General features: G+C 38.0%; 1 pseudogene; it reads right to left on the reverse strand.

The window, feature by feature from the left end:
- Positions 1-13,844: 13,844 nt before the first annotated feature.
- On the reverse strand, positions 13,845-14,648 carry LOC132492006 (nucleophosmin-like; annotated as a pseudogene).
- Positions 14,649-14,970: the final 322 nt, after the last annotated feature.

A 14,970-nucleotide genomic window follows, 5' to 3' on the forward strand; every position in this document is an offset into this window, starting at 1 on the left:
GGTAGGGAAGACTGAAATGCAAAGAAGTACTCTTAGGAAATACAAATTAAAGACCAGTTTGTGATGCCATTTGACACACCCCAGATTAGTAACATCTAGAAAGTCTGAACATAGTAAGTGCTGTTGAGGGTGTAAAGCAACCTCTCTCATACCCTGCTGGTGAGAGGGTAAATTAATACAAGTACTTGGAAAATCATTTCATATTATTTAATAAATGGGAAGATGAATATATGCTATGTCTGGGCAAGTCTATGATTAAGTATGTACCCAGGAGATATTCTTGTGCACATACTCACAGTAGCAATGTTTCAAACAGCAAAACACTGGAGACAATCCAAATGCCTATTAAGAGTAGCATGAATAAAACCATTTTGGAACATTATTCAGCAGTGAAAGTGAATGCACTACTACTACACACATCAGCATGCATGAGTGTTACTAACAAACTGTAGAACAAGAAAAGCAAGTCACAGAAGAATATATTGAACATGACTTTATATAAAGGTCAAACATGGACAGAATTAAGCTACATACATAATAAATGTATTTTTAAAAACAGCAAGGGAATGATAACCACAAAACACAGGACAGTGCTTACCTCTGGAGTGGGTGGGGTTCAGAGGGGCACAGTCATAAATGAGTTCATGGCTGAGCCTTTGCACAAGCCTACTTCTGGAATGTTCATGATATCCACATGGAGATTTCCCTCATTAAAAAATAGTTTTATGCAGCTGCTTCCAACTAGCTATCTATTTTACAATTGGTAGTGTGTATATGTCAATGATATTCTCTCACTTCATCCCAGCTTACCCTTACCCCTCCTCGTGTCTTCAAGTGCATTCTCTACCTCTGCCCCTAGGTTCATCAGAACCATTTTTTTTTTCTTTTTAGAGTCCATATATATGTGTTAGCATACGGTATTTGTTTTTCTCTTTCTGACTTACTTCACTCTGTATGACAGACACTAGGTCCATCCACCTCACTACAGATAACTCAATTTCATTTCCTTTTATGGTTGGATAATAGTCCATTGTATATATGTGCCACATCTTCTTCTTTTTTTTTAACATGTTTATTGGAGTATAATTGCTTTACAATGGTATGTTAGTTTCTGCTTTATAACAAAGTGAATCAGCTATACATATACATCTATCCCCATATCTCTTCCCTCTTGCGTCTCCCTCACTCCCACCCTCCCTATCCCACCCCTCTAGGTGGTCACAAAGCACTGAGCTGGTCTCCCTGTGCTATGCGACTGCTTCCAACTAGCTATCAGTTTTACATTTGGTAGTGTATATATGTCCATGCCGCTATCTCACTGTCCCAGCTTACCCTTCCCCCTCCCTGTGTCCTCAAGTCCATCTGCATCTTTATTCCTGTTCTGCCCCTAGGTTCTTCATGACCATTTTTTTTTTTAGATTCCATATATATGTGTTAGCATACGGTATTTGTTTTTCTCTTTCTGACTTACTTCACTCTGTATGACAGACTCTAGGTCCATCCAACTCACTACAAATAACTCAATTTCGCTTCTTTTTATGGCTGAGTAATATTCCATTGTATATATGTGCCACATCTTCTTTATCCATTCATCTGTCAATGGACACTTAGGTTGCTTCCATGTCCTGGCTATTGTAAATAGAGCTGCAATGAACACCGTGGTACATGACTTTTTTTGAATATGGTTTTCTCAGGGTATATGCCCAGTAGTGGGATTGCTGGGTTATATGGCAGTTCTATTTTTAGTTTTTTAAGGAACTTCCATACTGTTCTCCATAGTGGCTGTATCAATTTACATTCCCATGAAAAGTGCAAGAGGGTTCCCTTTTCTTGACACCCTCTCCAGAATTTGTTGTTTGTAGGTTTCTTGATGATGACCATTCTGACTGGTATGAGATGATATCTCATTGTAGTTTTGATTTGCATTTCTCTAATGTTTAATGATGTTGAGCATTCTTTCATGTGTTTGTTGGCAATCTGTATATCTTCTTTGGAGAATGTCTATTTAGGTTTTCTGCCCATTTTTGGATTGGGTTGTTTGTTTTTTTGTTATTGAACTGCATGAGCTGCTTGTAAATTTTGGAGATTAATCCTTTGTCAGTTGCTTCATTTGCAAATATTTTCTCCCATTCTGAGGGTTGTCTTTTCATCTTGTTTATGGTTTCCTTTGCTGTGCAAAAGCATTTAGGTTTCATTAGGTCCCATTTGTTTATTTATTTTTAAATTTCCATTTCTCTAGGAGGTGGGTCAAAAAGGATCTTGCTGTTATTTATGTCACAGAGTGTTCTGCCTATGTGTTCCTCTAAGAGTTTTATAGTGTTTGGCCTTACATTTAGGTCTTTAATCCATTTTGAGTTTATTTTTGTGTATGGTGTTAAGGAGTGTTCTAATTTCATTCTTTTACATGTAACTGTCCAGTTTTCCCAGCACCATTTATTGAAGAGGCTGTCTTTTCTCCATTGTATATTCCTGCCTCCTTTATCAAAAATAAGGTGACCATATGTGCATGGGTTTACCTCTGGGCTTGCTATCCTGTTCCATTGATCTATATTTCTGTTTTTGTGGCAGTACCATACTCTCTTGATTACTGTAGCTTTGTAGTATAGTCTGAAGTCAGGGAGCCTGCTTCCTCCAGCTCCGATTTTTGTTCTCAAGATTGCTTTGGCTATTCGGGGTCTTTTGTTTTTCCATACAAATTGTGAAAATTTTTGTTTTAGTTCTGTGAAAAATACGAGTGGTAGTTTGATAGGGATTGCATTGAATCTGTAGATTGCTTTGGGTAGTATAGTCATTTTCACAATGTTGATTCTTCCAATCCAAGATGGATTGGTCTATATCGCCATTTGTTTGTATCATGTTTAATTTCTTTCATCAGTATCTTATAGTTTTGTGCATACAGGTCTTTTGTCTCCTTAGGTAGGTTTAATCCTAGGTATTTTATTCTTTTTGTTGCAATGGTAAATGGGAGTGTTTCCTTAACTTCACATTCAGATATTTCATCATTAGTGTATAGGAATGCAAGAGATTTCTTTGCATTAATTTTGTATCCTGCTACTTTACCAAATTCATTGATTAGCTCTAGTAGTTTTCTGGTAGCATCTTTAGGATTCTCTATGTATAGTATCATGTCATCTGCAAACAATGACAGCTTTATTTCTTCTTTTCCAATTTGGATTCTTTTTATTTCTTTTTCTTCTCTGATTGCTGTGGCTAGAACTTCCAAAACAATGTTGAATAATAGTGGTGAGAGTGAGCAACCTTGTCTTGTTCCTGATCTTAGTGGAAATGGTTTCAGTTTTTCACCATTGAGGACGATGTTGGCTGTGGGTTTGTCATATATGGCCTTTATTATGTTGAGGTAAGTTCCCTTTATGCCTACTTCTGGAGGGTTTTTATCATAAATGGGTGTTGAATTTTGTTGATAGATTTTTCTGCTACTATTGAGATGATCATATGGTTTCTATTCTTCAATATGTTAATATGCTGTATCACATTGATTGATTTGCATATATTGAAGAATTCTTGCATTCCTGGGATACACCCCAATTGATCATGGTGTATGATCTTTTTAGTGTGCTGTTGGATTCTGTTTGCTAGTATTTTGTTGAGTATTTTTCCATCTATATACTTCAGTGATATTGGCCTGTAGTTTTCTTTCTTTGTGACATATTTGTCTGGGTTTGGTATCAGGGTGATGGTGGCCTCATAGAATCAGTTTTGGAGTGTTCCTCCCTCTGTTATATTTTGGAGGACTTTGAGAAGGATAGGTGTTAGCTCTTCTCTAAATGTTTGATAGAATTCACCTGTGAAACTATCTGGTCCTGCGCTTTTGTTTGTTGGAAGATTTTAAATCATAGTTTCAATTTCAGTGCTTGTGATTAGTCTGTTTCTATTTTCTATTTCTTCCTGGTTCAGTCTCGGAAGGTTGTGCTTTTCTAAGAGTTTGTCCATTTCTTCCAGGTTGTCTATTTTATTGGCATATAGTTGCTTGTAGTAATCTCTCATGATCCTTTGTATTTCTGCAGTGTCAGTTATTACTTCTCTTTTTTCATTTCTAATTCTATTGATTTGAGTCTTCTCCCTTTTTTTCTTGATGAGTCTGGCTAATGGTTTATCAATTTTGTTTATCTTCTCAAAGAACCAGCTTTTAGTTTTATTGCTCTTTGCTATTGTTTCCTTCATTTCTTTTTATTTATTTCTGATCTGATCTTTATGATTTCTTTCCTTCTCCTAACTTTGGGGTTTTTTTTGTTCTTCTTTCTCTAATTGCTTTAGGTGCAAGGTTAGGTTGTTTCTTTGAGATGTTTCTTGTTTCTTAAGGTAGGATTTTATTGCTCTAAACTTCCCTCTTAGAACTGCTTTTGCTGCATCCCATAGGTTTTGGGTTGCCGTGTTTTCATTGTCATTTGTTTCTATGTATTTTTTGATTCCCTCTTTCATTTCCTCAGTGATCTCTTGGTCACTAGGTAGTGTATTGTTTAGCCTCCATGTGTTTGTATTTTTTTACAGATATTTTCCTGTAATTGATATCTAGTCTCATAGTGTTCTGGTCGGAAAAGATACTTGATATGATTTCAATTTTCTTAAATTTACCAAGGTTTGATTTGTGACCCAAGGTATGATCTATCCTGGAGAATGTTCCATGAGCACTTGAGAAAAAAGTGTATTCTGTTGTTTTGAATGGAATGTCCTATAAATATCAATTAAGTCCATCTTGTTTAATGTATCATTTAAAGCTTGTGTTTCCTTATTTATTTTCATTTTGGATGATCTGTCCATTGGTGAAAGTGGGGTGTTAAAGTCCCCTACTATGATTGTGTTACTATCGACTTCTGCATTTATGGCTGTTAGTATTTGCCTTATGTATTGAGGTGCTCCTATGTTGGGTGAATAAATATTTACAATTGTTATATCTTCTTCTTGGGTTGATCCCTTGATCGTTATGTAGTTTCCTTCTTTGTCTCTTGTAATTGTCTTTATTTTAAAGTCTATTTTGTCTGATATGAGAATTGCTACTCCAGCTTTCTTTTGGTTTCCATTTGCATGGCATATCTTTTTCCATTCCCTCACTTTCAGTCTGTATGTGTCCCTAGTTCTGAAAGTGGGTCTCTTGTAGACAGTATATGTATGGGTCTTGTTTTTGTATCCATTCAGCCAGTCTATGTCTTTTGGTGGGAGCATTTAATCCATTTACATTTAAGGTAATTATCGATATGTATGTTCCTATTACCATTTTCTTAATTGTTTTGGGTTTGTTATTGTAGGTCTTTTCCTTCTCTTGTGTTTCCTGCCTAGAGATGTTCCTTTAGCATTTGTTGTAAAGCTGGTTTGTTGGTGCTGAATTCTCTTAGCTTTTGCTTGTCTGTAGAGGTTTTAATTTCTCCGTCGCATCTTAGTGAGATCCTTGCTGGGTAGAGTAATCTCAGTTGTAGTTTTTTTCCTTTCATCACTTTAAATATGTCCTGCCACTGCCTTTTGGCTTGCAGAGTTTCTGCTGAAAAATCAGCTGTTAACCTTATGGGGATTCCCTAGTATGTTATTTGTTGTTTTTCCCTTGCTGCTTTTAGTATTTTTTCTTTGTATTTAATTTTTGACAGTTTGATTAATATGTGTCTTGGCATATTTCTTCTTGGATTTATCCTGTATGGGACTCTCTGCTCTTCCTGGACTTGATTAACTATTTCCTTTCCCATATTAGGGAAGTTTTCAACTATAATCACTTCAAATATTGTCTCAGTCCCTTTCTCTTTCTTTTCTTCTTTCTGTTCTTCTTCTGGGGCCCCTATAATTCGAATGTTGGTGCATTTAATGTTGTCCCAGAGGTCTCTGAGACTGTCCTCAGTTCTTTTCATTCTTTTTTCTTTATTCTGCTCTTCAGTAGTTATTTCCACTATTTTATCTTCCAGGTCACTTATCTGTTCCTCTGCCTCAGTTATTCTGCTACTGATTCCTTCTAGAGAAGTTTTAATTTCATTTATTGTGTTGTTCATCATTGTCTGTTTGTTCTTTAGTTCTTCTTGGTCCTTGTTAAACATTTCTTGTATTTTCTCCATTCTATTTCCAAGATTTTTGATCATCTTTACTCTCATTATTCTGAATTATTTTTCAGGGAGACTGCCTATTTCCTCTTCATTTGTTTGGTCTCGTGGGTTTTTACCTTGCTCCTTCATCTGCTGTGTTTTCCTTTGTCTTCTCATTTTGCTTAATTTACTGTGTTTGGGGCCTCCTTTTTGTAGGCTGCAGGTTCATAGTTCCTGTTGTTTTTGGTGTCTGCCCCCAGTGGCTAAGGTTGGTTCAGTGAGTTGTGTAGGCCACATCTTATTTATCCATTCATCTGTCGATGGACACTTAGGTTGCTTCCATGTCCTGGCTATTGTTAATTGTCCTTCTATGAACATTGCGGTACATTCCTCTTTTTGAATTTTGGTTTTCTATGGGTATATGCCCAGTAGTGGGATTGCCAGGTCATAGGGTAGTTCAGGGAGATCAGCTTGGTGCTTTGTGTCCCACTAGAGGGGTGGGATAGGGAGGGTGGGAGGGAGACACAAGAGGGAGGGGATATGGTTATATATGTATATGTATAGCTGATTCACTTTTTAATACAGCAGAAACTAACACAACATTGTAAAGTAATTATACTCCAATAAAGATGTTGAAAAATGTTTTACTGAAACATAATTGAAATAAAATGAGCTGCACATATTTAACAATTACAATTTGATATTTTTGATATATTTTTCAAACTTGTTTTGGCTATTCTAACTCCTTTGAATTTCTGTACAAATTTTAGTTTTAAATGCTTGAGGATTGAGCACATGTTAATGTTTCTTTCATAGGGTGCTTCCAAGTACAATGATGTTTATTTGGTGAGAGAGGTGGTGGTGCAAAAGAGGAAGCAGAGGATCCCAGTGCTAAGTAGGTATGAGGACCTGGTGCCCGATGCCATCAATCAAAGGAGGGACAAATTCCCTGCCCTCCTGAGCCAGCATGGCAGTGGTGTCCATCCACAAAACATTGGGAAACTCCCTATGCATCCCTAGGCACTGAATGGCACTGTTGTCCTGAATATTATCCTAAACATTCTCTCTGTTGGCCTCTTTGAGGATGTGGTGGTGACAATACACTGAGAGTCAGACAGAGCCAGATAGGGGACCCCAGTCTGTACTTCTAGATTCTTGAGTAGCTTCTTCATGGCTCTGTCTCTTGTGAGAACATTATGAAAAATGAAGTCAAAAGCAATTGATCTGCTAGTGTGAGAGACCCCTTTGATTCAACTTCTCTCTGCCTCAGCCAGAGTCATTAGTGAACAAGATGAAGGTTATGGTTCCTCTCTGGCCCTCAAATGCATGTATGCAGTCATGCACTGTGTGTCAGAGAACCCAGGAAGGCAGCTGTGGGGTATATGTGTCATCTTTTGGGTGGCTAACTAACATCCAAATCCCTCTCTTCCTTTAATACCCTTTAATACCCTGATTTCCTAACAAATGCTGGAGAGGGTAAGGAGAAAAGGGAACATTCCTACACTGTTGGTGGGAATGTAAATTGGTGTAACCATTATGGAGAATAGTATGGAGGTTCCTTAAAAAACTAAATATGGAGTTGCCATATTATCCAGCAATCCCACTCCTGGGCATATATCCAGAGATCCATGCACCTCAATGTTCATAGCAGCACTATTCACAATAGCCAAGACATGGAAACAACCAAAATGTCCATGGACAGATGAATGGATAAAGAAGATGTGGTATATATACACAGTGGAATACTACTCAGCCATAAAAAAGAATGAAATAATGCCATTTGCAGCAACATGGGTGGACCTAGAGATTATCACACTAAGTGAAATAAGTCAGACAGAGAAAGAAAATACCATATGGTATCACTAATATGTGGAATCTAAAATATGACACAAATGAACTTATTTATGAAACAAAAACAGACTCACAGACATAGGAAACAAACTTATGCTTGACAAAGGACACAGGGTGGGAGGGATAAATTAGAAGTTTGGGATTAGCAGATACACACTACTTTATAAAAAATAGGTAAAAAAACAAGGTCCTACTGTATAGCACAGGGAACTATATTCTACATCCTGTAATAAACCAAAATGGAAAAGAATATGAAAAAGAATATGTATGTATATGTATAACCAAATTTCTTTGCTGTACACCAGAAACTAGTACAATGTAGTAAATCAACTATATACTTTAAAAAAGAAAGAAAGAAAAAAGTAACCTGATCTCCTACTGGAGCAACTCACTACTATGTGTCATCTTGGTGGTGGGCAATTCCTGGTGACAACTACTCCCTTAGCTTACCTCCATGAAAGTCAACAGAGGCCAGATTCTTTCTCTACTTTGTTGGAGAGCCTGGGGACACAAGCATATGACCTAAGCTTGACCTGGAGGACGCGGGTTCCTGGGACATTGGATCTGGAGCAAATGAAGCCAAGATGAAGAGAAGTGTGAGGCGAGAACCTGAGCTGTGGCAGAGGCTGGGGCAGGCCTGTCTATTCGTGCATGGTCACATTTTGGTGTCCCTTACGCAGTGCTTGCTGCATAGAGGATGCTCAGTGAATGTTAAATGAATCATTGCATAGATAATAATACTGTCAGCAGATCCCATTTCTCCAAAACAAAAACACTGCCTAGAATCACAGACTTGTCAAGCTGGAACAGAGCTTTGTTTTTCATTCTCATCTAATTCAAACCCTTCATTTTGCTGGTAAGTAAAGAGATACCCAGGAAGTCCAAGGGGCGTGGCCAAAATTGCAACCCTACAACTGTTCCCCAGGTACAGGCAGAGCTGGGCTCTAAATATTCAGACTCCCAGTTCATTTTTCTTTCAGCTACTCTATCTCCAAGACTTTAAAACTATATTTAGATATTGCCTATTTAACTAGCATACCCAGACATAAACATATTTATAGCAGAATCATTGAAAATGGTGCCAGTGGAGGGCAGTCTTGATACCAGATGAGGTTCAGAGAAGAGTGGCTCAAGATATTAATTAATAGCACTCGAGCTGGTTATTAGTCTAGGTGGGTTATATTTAGCATGAGCTACAGGATCCCAAAGCATCTTCACTTTATTCATTTTCAGATCAGAGTGTGTTATAAGTTGACTTTCCTGAGTCACTTAAGGGGGCCTCCTGAAACTGGCCAACACCTTGACTCTTTCGATGAGACCACTGGGTTTGTGGGTCCAGGATGAGCTTCTAGAATCTAGAACACAAGTATGGCAGTTTTCTAAAGACATATGCGCTGAATGCAGATTTGCTTCAGCAGATGTAGCCTGTATGAAAAAGGCTTTATAGTTGGTTGTTAAGCAAACAGCCTAGTGGCCAAATGTCCATATTTGTTACCAGGCAAATAGGATAAAAGCTTTAGAAATGTCCAAGACTGTATTTACCCAAAAGTGTTGTCATCAGTCTTAAACAAATTGTATTGTGTTAAATCTCCGTGAAGTTTGTAGCAGCTTCTTTTTGAGTTTGGTATTGATTAGGGAAGGTAAAATCAACTGTGAGAGAACAGGCCCCGGAATCTGCACACAGGTATCCTCAGTGTGAGCATCTGAATTTGGGTCCTTCCAAATATAGACCCGGAGACAAGGAATTGGGTCCAAGTGGTTTATTTGTGAGATGGAATGAAGGAGAGGGGAGAGAGAGACAGGAAGGAAGGAAGAGCCAATAAAAGGTGTGACCATGGGCAGATTACTGCTGCGGGCAACCAAGGTTCAATCCTGCTGGGGGTCCTTTGAGAGATGGTGCAGATTACACCTCAAGTTCATCCCACTGCCTGGGAGGAAGATGCTGGAAGATGGAAGATGCCGTAACCATCAGCTCTTGCGCTTCCTTGCTTGAAGGTTGCTCCTCAGGGGGTCAACTTTCTGGCATTCGGCCTCAAGATGACCTCTGAGGTTGGCCAATCCTGGAGGTAGGGAACCAATGGCCTAGGCTACACTAAGGAAATACTATTCCAGTGACTTGGAGAACATAGGATCTTTGTATAGCACTTTACAATTCTCCTTTTCTTTAAACATCACCATGACGACCACCACAAAATAGAACACCTAAAGTTAGGAATAATTTAAAATTTCAGGGAACATGGACTATACAGGAGATTTGTATTTCCATTCAAAAAGAAAGCTTTACAGGAAAAATTCGATACTCTAAGTTGATTCTGGCTCTTTATAGTCCATATATGTGCTATTAGTATTGATTTCTCTCTCTCAACATCTTGCATAATTATAGTACAATATCAAAACCAGGAAAGTGATATTGATGATATTGATACAATCCAGGTACCTTATTTGGATTTTACCAGTTTTACATGCACTCATCTGTGTATAGCTAGTCCTATGTAATTTTATCAGCTGGGTAGATTTGTGTGACCACCACCACATTGAAGGTATGAGACAGTTCCATTCCAAATATCCCTTTATAGCCACAACAACGTCCTTCTCCTCCCCCTCCCCACTGGCAACCCTTAATTGCTGTTGTCAATGCTGGCAACCCTTAATCTGTTGTCCATCTCTATAATTTCATCCTTTCGAGAATGTTGTATAAAAGGAATCATACAGGCCTAGAATGGAAAAGAATATGAATCACTTTGCTGTACACCTGAAACTAACACAATATTATAGATCAACTATAGTCCAATAAAAAGTTTTTTTAAAAAAGGAATCATACCAGTGTAACCTTTGAGATTTTTTTTATTGCAGAGTAGTATTTCATGGTTTGGATATTTCACAGTCTCTAGCCATTTACCCGTTGAAGGACATTTCAGTTGGTTCTCATTTTGAGACACTGTGGATAAAGCTGCTCTGACCTTTCGTGTACAGGTTTTGTGTGAACGTCAGTTTCCATTTCTCTGGCATAAGTGCCCAAGAGTGCACTAGTCAGGCCGTGTTAAGTGCAGGTTTAGTTTTGTGAGAAACTGCCTCACCCTTTTGCAGAGTGGCTGTGCCATTGCACATTCCCACCAATGATGTACAGATGAGATGAGTGGTCCACACCCTCTCCAGTATGCAGAGTTAGTATTGATCTCTTTTGTCTTGGATCAGGGGGTCAGGAGAGTCCTACTTTGGTTTGAGAACAGTGTTGTGTTTGCAAACTTTACAGGAAATTAGGCCAATTCTTGGACCACCTAGGTGATATCTCTTATCATTCTTGCTCTTCTGTTTTCTGACTGCCTCTCTTTTTACTTTGAAATAACAACATGTGATAAGTTGTAATAAATCAAAGCATTTCCAATGACTAACTTTCCTCAGGTTAAAAAAAATAATGGACCCATCCGCAGTCTGCAGAGGTAAATAAGTGACTCCCATGTAGCCTGAATCAATGTGGGATGGATGGAACAGGGGAGAAAAATGAAGGACGGAGAGAACAGAGGAAAAGGACCATCTATTATCATAGGACATAATGAATATGGAATTGTTGAGAAGTAGGCTGAATATCTTCGGTATACACAGCAACAAAGAGAAATATATTTGTAGTGATACTGGGCTGTGAGCTACTTTAAGGGGCATTGGCTGATTATAGATAGTTAAAGGATTTGTTACAGTAACACAATTTGGGTTAAAGAGGATATGAAAGCCCATCAGTTTAGATTCACCTTAGAAATGATGCCATAGTTTTAGAAATGATGTAACTGATGCATGAAGCAATTAAACTGCTTGTCCGGAGTCATGCAGGGAGCTGACTGCAGACAGGGGCCAGAGCCCTACAAGGTGTGGGGTTGCAGTATGCTTCCTATACAACAGTGTGAGGTGATGCATTTTTTCTTTTTAACATCTTTTTGGAGTACAATTGCTTTACAGTGTTGTGTTAGTTTCTTCTGTACAACAAACTAAATCAGCTATATGTATACATATATCCCCATATCCCCTCCATCTTGTGTCTCCCTCCCACCCTCCCTATCCCACCCCTCTAGGTGGTCACAAAGCACCGAGCTGATCTCCCTGTGCTATGCAGCTGCTTCCCACTAGCTATCTATTATACATTTGGTAGTGTATAGATGTCAATGCTACCTTGACCTGTGTCAGGTATTTTCATACCCTACCAGGGCATGCCCTGCTTTCCTGGGCACACCACTGCTCTGGGTTGGAAGCTTCTAAGTTGTTCCATTTTGCTTTACACACCTATCAGACTCTAGAGAATGGGAACAGAACAATGGAGTGACGTTGACAAAGATCCCCTTGTTCTCAGGGATGTCTGAAGGCTCAGAAGTAAAAAGAAGGGCTGGCCGTTTAAAAAAAACAGATTAGCTAGAGCAGGTTTTTAAAATAGCAAGACTTAAAGTGATTCAATGTTAATTGAATATTGAGTAAGGATGAGGTAGGGAGTTAATTGAATGAGTGAGCTTGAGGTTTTGGATAATTTTTTCATGATGTGAAGGAAATTATTACAGAGTTGGATGCAGATCATGGCAGAGAGAGAGAGGTAGCATGATCTTTGGAAGCAGTAAATGAAAGCCATTTAGTTTGGTGGGAGACACAAGCTTGTTGGACTGTTGATTTTTCCTCTAAGCTAGTAAAATTCTGCTTAAAAAAACTTTTTTTTATTATAAAAAGTTACATGCTATTTGAAAATAATGTAGAAACCATGAAAAAGCAAAAAGAACAAAATAAATATCATTCGTGATCTCATTAGAGATACACACAATTGACATTTTAGTTATATCCTTTTAGTCTTTTTCAATGAATATATATCAGTTATGTATTTATACATATACTAAATGCTTTTAAATAATGGATCATATTGTTTAGTAACCTACCTTAAAACTTAACAGTCCATAAACACCTTTCCAATGTAACTTTAAACCACTGCCTAGTATTCTATTGTATAAGTGTTCTTTGGTTGATATTCCCAACATTATATCCCTCTTACAAACAACCCTGTGATGGGTGTTATAGCTTCATTTTTGTATTTATGCACAATTATTTCCTTAGGTTAAGTTTGGAATTCCAATGTCAAATGAAATGTAAATTTTAGGACTTACAATTCCTAGTGCAAAATTATGAACCTGGAAAAAACTGTATCAATTGCTATTCCCAGCCACAGTTTATAGGGTTCCCCACATTCTTCTCCAAAATGGGTTCCATTATTTCTTTTTAAATTGCCAATTTGATACATGAAAAATTATATATATTTACATTTTTTATTTATTTGATTACTAAGGGCATTCTACTTTAAAAAAACTCCAAATATTTGGGTTCTGTGTTTGTAAATTATCTGAACATGTCCTTTGAGTATTATTTTTTTCTATTGGGGTGCTCATGTTTTTCTCATTAATTTTTTTAAACTTTCAATTAGATTAAAACTTCAAATTTTTTAAAAAAAATAAATTTATTTATTTATTTATTTATATTTTTGGCTGTGTTGGGTCTTCGTTTCTGTGCGAGGGCTTTCTCTAGTTGTGGCGAGCGGGGGCCACTCTTCATTGTGGTGCACAGGCCTCTCACTGCCATGGCCTTTCTTGTTGCAGAGTACAGGCTCCAGACACGCAGGCTCAGTAGTTGTGGCTCACGGGCCCAGTTGCTCCGTGGCATGTGGGATCTTCCCAGACCAGGGCTCGAACCCGTGTCCCCTGCATTGGCAGGCAGATTCTCAACCACTGCACCACCAGGGAAGCCCTAAAACTTCAATTTAAAAAATAAAATTAAATAAAACAATTCTTCCCCCAAAACAGAGATTAGTAAAAATAAAGATGTCATTATCCCACTCAAAAAAAAAAAAAAAAAAAAAGGACAGCCAGATATCTACTGTTATAAAAATGAGATTAGATGGAAAACTTTAACAAACTGTTTAAGCTATTTTCTTAAAAGAGACTTCTTCCACACCTAGAGATCTTGAATAGCCTCCTGGTCAGTCATCCAGAAGAAATTCTTCATATAATTGATGAACTTGGCTTCCACTTCGGGAAGAGAACCACTCTTTTCTATAATTGCTTGCATTCTTGCTTTAATGTCTTCTATAGGACTAGCTCCTTTTGGCGTTTGAGGAGTTTTTCTATGTTTTTTGGATTCTTGACTTTTGATCTTGATGTTTTTGAGTCTTTGTCATTCTGGTTTGGTTTTTGTGCATTTTTGGCTGGAGTATCTCATATGAATTCCTTTACTGGAGATTTTTCTTCAGCTTCCTCATTATCTTCATCATCACCATCATCCAGTTCACAGCAAGTGTGACTTTTTTCTGTGGAAGCTTGCCACCATTTCCAAGGGCAGACCACTTTCCAGATATACTTAGGAGTTTCAGCTCCTCTTCATATTCTGACTCTGCCTCTTCCCTCACACCAACCAAGTGCTGTCCACTAATATGCATGGGCCCTGAACCACCCTTCAACTCTAAGCCACAGTTGGTGTTATTTCAAATCCCCCAAGGGAAACCATTGGGTATACAGATATTTTCAAATTTGCCAGTGTTCCTCGAATAGGACTGCCTGTGTAATTCATTGCTACTGTTTCAATGATGTGCAATTCATCCTTTGTATCAGCCCTTAAACTGACTGTTCTTAAAGATAACTGGAGTTCATCTTCCATTATTGTCCATTTTAAAATGACAGTTTTTGTCAGCCCTTGGTTTACAACTGAAAGGATAGTTCTGGGGCCTCAGGGGCTCATGTTCGTGTCCATCAAATTGTCCATGGGGTGGTGACTAGTACTTGGGTAAGAGAGAAAGTGGATGGAGATACATGACTACTCTTCTAGGGAACAGCTGTGCAGGAGGGAATCACATTAGGGTTTTTACTGATTTGTTTTTTTTTCAGAAGTGGTGGCTGAGCACACATGCATTTATTCATCCATTTATCAAATACTGATGGAGCATTATTATGGGTTAAATTGTGTTCCCCAAAAGAGATGTTCATGTCTGAACCTCTGGTACCTGTGAATGTGACCAATTTAGAAATAAGGTCTTTGCAGGCACAATCAAGTTAAGATGAGGTCATTAGGATAAGCCATAGCCCAC

The sequence above is a fragment of the Mesoplodon densirostris genome, chromosome 6 (genome assembly GCF_025265405.1).
Source record: "Mesoplodon densirostris isolate mMesDen1 chromosome 6, mMesDen1 primary haplotype, whole genome shotgun sequence".
In the NCBI taxonomy this organism is placed as follows: domain Eukaryota; kingdom Metazoa; phylum Chordata; class Mammalia; order Artiodactyla; family Ziphiidae; genus Mesoplodon; species Mesoplodon densirostris.